We start from the raw sequence: 6431 nt of genomic DNA, 5'->3' as shown, positions 1-6431 counted from the left end.
TGAGTGAGTGTTTGATTGAGAGAGTTAAGAGAGAAAAATTAAAACATACAAACTTTATGTGGTGTGTTGAAAACTAAACTCAGACTAGAGGCTTAAAGCCCACTACAGTTGTAAGTTAAAGTCATTATTTGCTTATAAATTTTCTTTACTTAATTATAGACTTACCCTTTGTATAATTACAACTATAGGTTTCAGGCATACTAGCACAGGTAAGACGTGATCGGCTACTCTGACTTTGCAGCAGAGTACTTGTTAGTTTTTATTTTTTTGTCATTGTACACTCATATAATCATTATTTTATTATGTTATGAACAATGAACTTTATAAAAGAAATTGAGTTATTAGAAAAAGAAAAAAAAATTAACCATGTTTCCTCTGTGTGAACTCTGAGAGACATTTGATTTTCTCAAAAATAAAGAATTAGGGTGAAAAAAAAACAAGCATTGACAAAATGGGTAGAGAGTACTAAAGCCGGGTTTAAGAGATGTTGATGCTTGCATATTATACAGTTTAACCATAACTAACATTCTATGAGATTGGGCTAGATACCATTGAGAAGAACATGGCATCTTATTCAATTACTTCGGAAAATTTGTCCAGACAAAGTCCTTTCTTTTTCTCCCGTGTCCCTTTCCATTGCATTTTGAGACGCATGCAGGCATGGAGAACAATTTTCTCATGCTTCCATTGACATTAAACAAAGAACATATAAGGTCAATCCAGCAGTTTCCTTTCAGGAGACTGACCAACAATCATTAATGCTCGTTCACAGTTAGCCTAGAAAGAACTTGCCAGTAGACTTGCTGCTAATGTTCAATATAAGATTTCTTTAACTTATTTACAGTAGCATCTAGACTAGACAAATGCTACTGTAAAGCAGTATTATGGAAGCAAAGGAGATAAAAAACCCAAAAACAAAAGAAAATTAACACAAGGAATAAAATATAATTGATAACAAAGGTGGCTAGTTTAACAAACCGTTGACTTCTAGCACCTATTACTGCTGGTCCACTGGAAACTCAAACAACATAGTGTGGGTGTATTTCTCTCCGGGATTGACCACAACAGAAGGGAAGTTTGGCTGGTTTATGGCATTTGGAAAACCTTGGGTCTCTAGGCATAGCCCAGCATGCTTTCCATAAACAGCACCGCCCTTGCCAACAACGCTATTTACATAGTTCCCAGTGTAGAACTGAACACCAGGAGCATTTGTCCATATGTTGAGGACCCTTGAGCTCGAAGGATCTTTGACCTTAGCAGCATGCTTCAAGCCAGACTTCTCTTCACAACAGTCGAGCACATAATTGACATCATAACCACCAGGAACCTGACCGATTGTGCTCCCGACCTTTTTCTCTTCCCTGAAGTCAAAAGGGAAACCTTCAACAGGCATGATATCGCCTTTGGGGATGGTATACTCATCAACTGGAGTTATATGTGATGCCCATATCTGAACGTAGTGTCCCAAAATGTCTCCCGAGTTATGACTAGCTAAGTTCCAATAAGTGTGCTGAGCCAAACTGACTGGAGTGGCTTTGTTTTGTGGAACCGCTTCCATATCTAGCCTTAGTGTTGTCTTTCCGATAAGTGAGTATTTTGCAGTTATAATGAGATCGCCTGGGTAACCTGTGAATTCATCATGACCCAATATTATGAATTTCAACCAGAACTTTGTCCCTCGTCATCAAGAGAATCTTAATGATATGGAACTAAGTTAGACCCAAATGCAGCGACCAGCTGGCATAGGAAATTACTTTGTTCACCATCATGACTATGATACTTGAATGTAATGGAAGGGTCATCACCTTATTTGTGTTCGACCACCTCCCACACTACTTTATCAAAACCTTTTTGTCCTCCTAACAAACCAGATAAAAAATAACACAAACTTGATTGGTAAAGAATTAAAGAAAAATACAAAACAAGAGGCTTGGAATCTGCACAACTTTTGGCAATCAGGCAATTTCATATGTATTTTCAGAACAATAAGCAGACTAAAATGTTGCAGGGTGGTCAAACCGTTTTCATATTTAACTTGATGTTTGATACTGATTTATCTGAAAATTTCCAAGAAGTTGTAACACCAACGCTCATATAACCCAATAGCACATCCCTAATTTCAAACAAATCACCAGAAAACATCTCAGTAAATTGATTGCACTGTGATAATCCCATGGTTGGCATGAAAGAATAATCGGTTTGCTTTCTGGTTTTTCCAGCATTTTTTTTCTGGTGATGGCTTCAAAGACTCATTGTGTTGTTGCATTACCTCAAACAAATGTAAATAAAACTCCTCAACAAGTTGACAGCAGTAAATAATAACTTTTGCAGTTTTATCCAGAAACGGGAACAAATCTGGCATTGACTTTGGCGTGCAGCCATCATTCCATCATAGGGGGGGGGGGGGGACAGAACGTACATAACGGCATTTCCTTAAAGATGAAGCATTCCTAATAACGATTTCCAAGATAGAGAAAACCAGATAACACAAATACACATTTGGTGAACAAGAATCACTTGCCAATCATTTTCTAAAAAAAAAACAATCACCAGCGCCAATGGACTACCACGCGGTAAACAATAAAAGAGCGACGGTAAGCAGTCAGGTTCAGTTGGGAAAATAATTACCGTGAAGACTGTTTGGAGGATTGTTGATGGGCAGAGTGTACTCCTTTCCGTCGAGGGTAAACTTTCCATCCTTGATTTGATTTGCGACTCTTCCCACAATGCAACCGAAGTAAGGTGAAGATCCATTCTAATAACGTAATTCCCCACAAGAACGGTATCATAAACAGACACATGAGAGATAGAATGATAATCAAGGTCAACCAAATTGATACAAATCGAATGCGTGCAGTCTCATGTTACACCTAAAGATCAGATCACCCCATCTCTCTCACCCCATCTCTCTCAGCAACAGCTTAAGCACGTGTCAAGTTTTTTGTGGTGCGGTGTAAATGGGCCTTATAGGAGGCACTTGGTGGGACCACGTTATGCCAAGGACTATGGCTGGCTTAGGAATTTTTGTTTTGCGTAAAAGGAGTGTGGTATTGGCTGTGAAGCAGTGTTGGTTGACTCATACTTCAAAGGATGCATGTGCAAACTTCCTCCAGTTGAAATATGGTCTAATCGATTCACTTGTTGTTCATCGGGGGGCTCATGGACCATACACATCACATTTGAGGAAAATATGGTTTAGGGCATTGCGTTTGTTTCTTGACAGGGATTTGGACGTGGGGGTAGACAGATCTTGGCTTCAATGGGTAGTCTCAATTGCGGGAGTTTTCCAAGTCCACAAGGTTTACCGTTCTCTTTTACCTCCAGGTTCGGGCTGGATCCCCAAATATGCTTTATGGACGAAGGGACCACCTCTGAGGACCAAGGTATTGGCTTTGTTGATTCTTCATAACCGGATACAAACCCATAACAATATCAAGAGTATGGAGTTTCAGTTTTTCAATTGGTGTGTGTTTTGTCGACAGGCTGAAGAAACCACACGACATCTTTTTTGGTCATGTGAAGTATTTTTAGAATTGTTTTCTAAAACTTGGAGGGCTCCATCAGTTGTTGTGTGGGAGGAATGCTTTGAGTTAGATCTTATCATCGGCCCTGCTATAATTAGACGCGAAAAGAAGTAGAGGACTATTTGGAGAGTTTGGTTATTTACAATGTGGTGGTTCATATGGATGGCCAAAAATGATGCTATTTTTCAAGATGTCCCGTTCAACCTTAACCATTTGACTTATAGGGTCTTGGCTGATGTGTATGCTATCTTACACATATATCTCAAAGACCTGCCTCTGCCTCCAATCGATCCTCATCTAGATGTCTGTGGTCCTTGATGAGTTCTCTGTTTTGTGTTCGGGTTTTTCTGTTTTTTGTGTAAATGGTGTTTTCATGTTATGTTGTTGTGTTTGTGCTTGTGGGACTCAACCCTTTGTTGAGTTTCACTTTTAAGTAATGTTGATTAAATCGGTCTTTCTGCTTAGTGCATCAGCTACGACATTGGTCTTTTCGGGCTTATACTCCAAGACCATGTCAAACTCTGTCAAGAACTATTGTCATCTAGCCTACATAGGGCTAAGCTTCTTGTGTGTCTGAAAGTAGCTAGTGGCTATGTTGTCCGTCTTAACGACGAACTGAGATCCCAAGAGGTAGTGACGCTAAACCCGCAAGCAATGCATGACTGCAGTTATTTATTTCTCGTGCATGCAATATCACCACTTGATATCATTCAATTTGTGACTCAAAAGCGATGAGGTGCCCTTCCTGCATGAGCACTCCACCGATAGCAAAATATGAAGCGTCTGTGTAGACATCAAACGTCTTTGTGTGGTTGGGTAGCCTTAACACTGGATCACTGGTAACAACCTTCTTCAACTCTTCAAAGGTTGTTTGGCATGCATCCGACCAATCCCAACTTTGATCCTTCTGAAGCAAATCTGTAAGAGGAGCACGTGCCAAAGAATACCCCTCAATGAACCAGTAGTAGTAATTCACGAGTCCCATAAATAACCATAGAGGTAGGATTTCACTCCACGATGGCTTAAACTTTTTGTTGGTCCATCTGCAACATGCCACGTCCAATAACATGGCCCAAGAACTCCACTTCTGCTTGCCCGAATAGACACTTCTCACGTTTCACATATAGATCATTGTCCTTCAACAACTGAAACATAATGCGCAAGTGACGTGCATGCTCCTCCAAATTCTTGTTGTAGACAATGATATTGTCCAAGTAGACGACTACAAACTGGTCTAGGTACGGGTAGAAGATTTTGTTCATAAGGGTCGAGAAGGTTGCAGGGGTGTTCGTCGAATCGAATGACATAACCAATAACTCGTATGTGTCATATCTCGTCACGCACGTAGTCTTGGGCTTGTCCCCTTCTAAGATCCTAACCTGCCAATAACCCAATAACAAGTCTAGCTTCGAAAACACACGGGCATTGGTCAACTGATCGAACAGGTCAATAATCCATGGCAGAGGGTACTTGTTCTTGACTATCGCCTTGTTTAGTGCCTGATAGTTCATGCAGAACCGTTGAGACCCATCATGTTTCTTCTGAAAAAGCATTGGTGTGCCAAATGGTGCTTTTAAGGGATGAATAATGCCAAAGGTCAGCATATCATCCAGCTGCCTCTGTAACTCCTTCAACTATGGTGGAGCCATGCGGTATGGGGTCATAGCAGGGGGCTTCATGCCTGCCAGAAGTTCAATCTCATGATCTACCTTCCTTCTAAAAGACAATCTCTTTGGGAGCTCGGGAGGCATCACTTTCTTAAACTCGTTTGGGCATAACAAGGCGGCCCTTGGTGTGGCGGTGTGGTCCCAACCATGCATAGTGGCACGGGGTCGTGCAAGTGAGTGCACAGTGCCGACGAACGAGTTTGAGTGGTGTTGTTCGCTATGCCATATAATTATCAATAGGTCTTCAGACTGGGGGTCAAAAGACCTTGTCCCTTTGGTGGTGAAGTTTTGCTGGGGGCGTGTCCATGGGGTCGCTATCTGCTCCATGGCACGTGAGGCTAAGGCATTCATGCATTGTTGGCTTCGAGTGATCAAAATTAAGGAAATATGGCTCAAAATGATACTTGCAGGCTTGGCATGCATCGGTAAAGGCTTTGGGATGCGCTTAAGTCGACAGTGCCACGAAGGCACGTTTCAACCTATGTCAGTGTACACTTGCTTGTGTGAGCAACAAGGCACATTTGGCCCTTCGGTTGGAGGTGTTAGCCGACATGGGATGGCTATGCACGTAAGTGGCTATTGGATGTGTCACCACCATGTTCGAAAGGATTTCTTGAAAGGGAAATTCTGTTGTGTAAGAAGATTACGTGTAAAAAAAAACACATGTTGTGAGGCTGACTAGGCCACGAGGCCTAGTGCTGCATGGGCATTCCTTGGCTCGAAAGGTGAAAAATTTGGCTTTGAAATTTAGCTCGTGAAAGCTCTATACATTGGGACATTGGTGTTTTACAGCATCCTAGTCACCACCGCTAGGGCTAGTAAACGATCTGAGCAACTCATGACTCTGCTAGGTTTGGGTCATCATGAACTCGTTCATGATCAATTTGTATAGTTGCCGAGGCGAGCCATGAGCAGCTCGTTTGGCTTAAATGAGCCGAACCTGAACACAAGGTGTTCAGCTCGACTAGATAGTGCTCATATAGATAATATATATTTTGTGTAATATATAAAAGGAATAATGTATAAAATATATATAAAAAAGAAAAAAAGAATGAAAAATATATAGATAAAATATGGGCTATTAAGTGTAATTTATAAAAGTTATATATATTTTCAAGTATAATATACAAAAATATATATACTGTATATGTATAAACAACATGAAGTGTTTTTATACATGCCAACTAGTATTCAGCTAGTCTCATTCAGGGACGAACCGAGTTAGAGCTTGGCTAAACAC

At 40.8% G+C, this 6431-nt stretch overlaps 1 pseudogene; it reads right to left on the bottom strand.

Moving 5' to 3' along the window:
• Nucleotides 1-997: 997 nt before the first annotated feature.
• LOC149816075 (uncharacterized) lies at nucleotides 998-4509 on the bottom strand (annotated as a pseudogene).
• Nucleotides 4510-6431: the final 1922 nt, after the last annotated feature.

This window comes from Nuphar pumila, chromosome 14 (assembly GCF_984573655.1).
Source record: "Nuphar pumila chromosome 14, dmNupPumi1.hap1.1, whole genome shotgun sequence".
In the NCBI taxonomy this organism is placed as follows: domain Eukaryota; kingdom Viridiplantae; phylum Streptophyta; class Magnoliopsida; order Nymphaeales; family Nymphaeaceae; genus Nuphar; species Nuphar pumila.
Note: the sequence above shows the minus strand (reverse complement) of the source record. Positions and strands in the feature narration are given on the sequence as shown.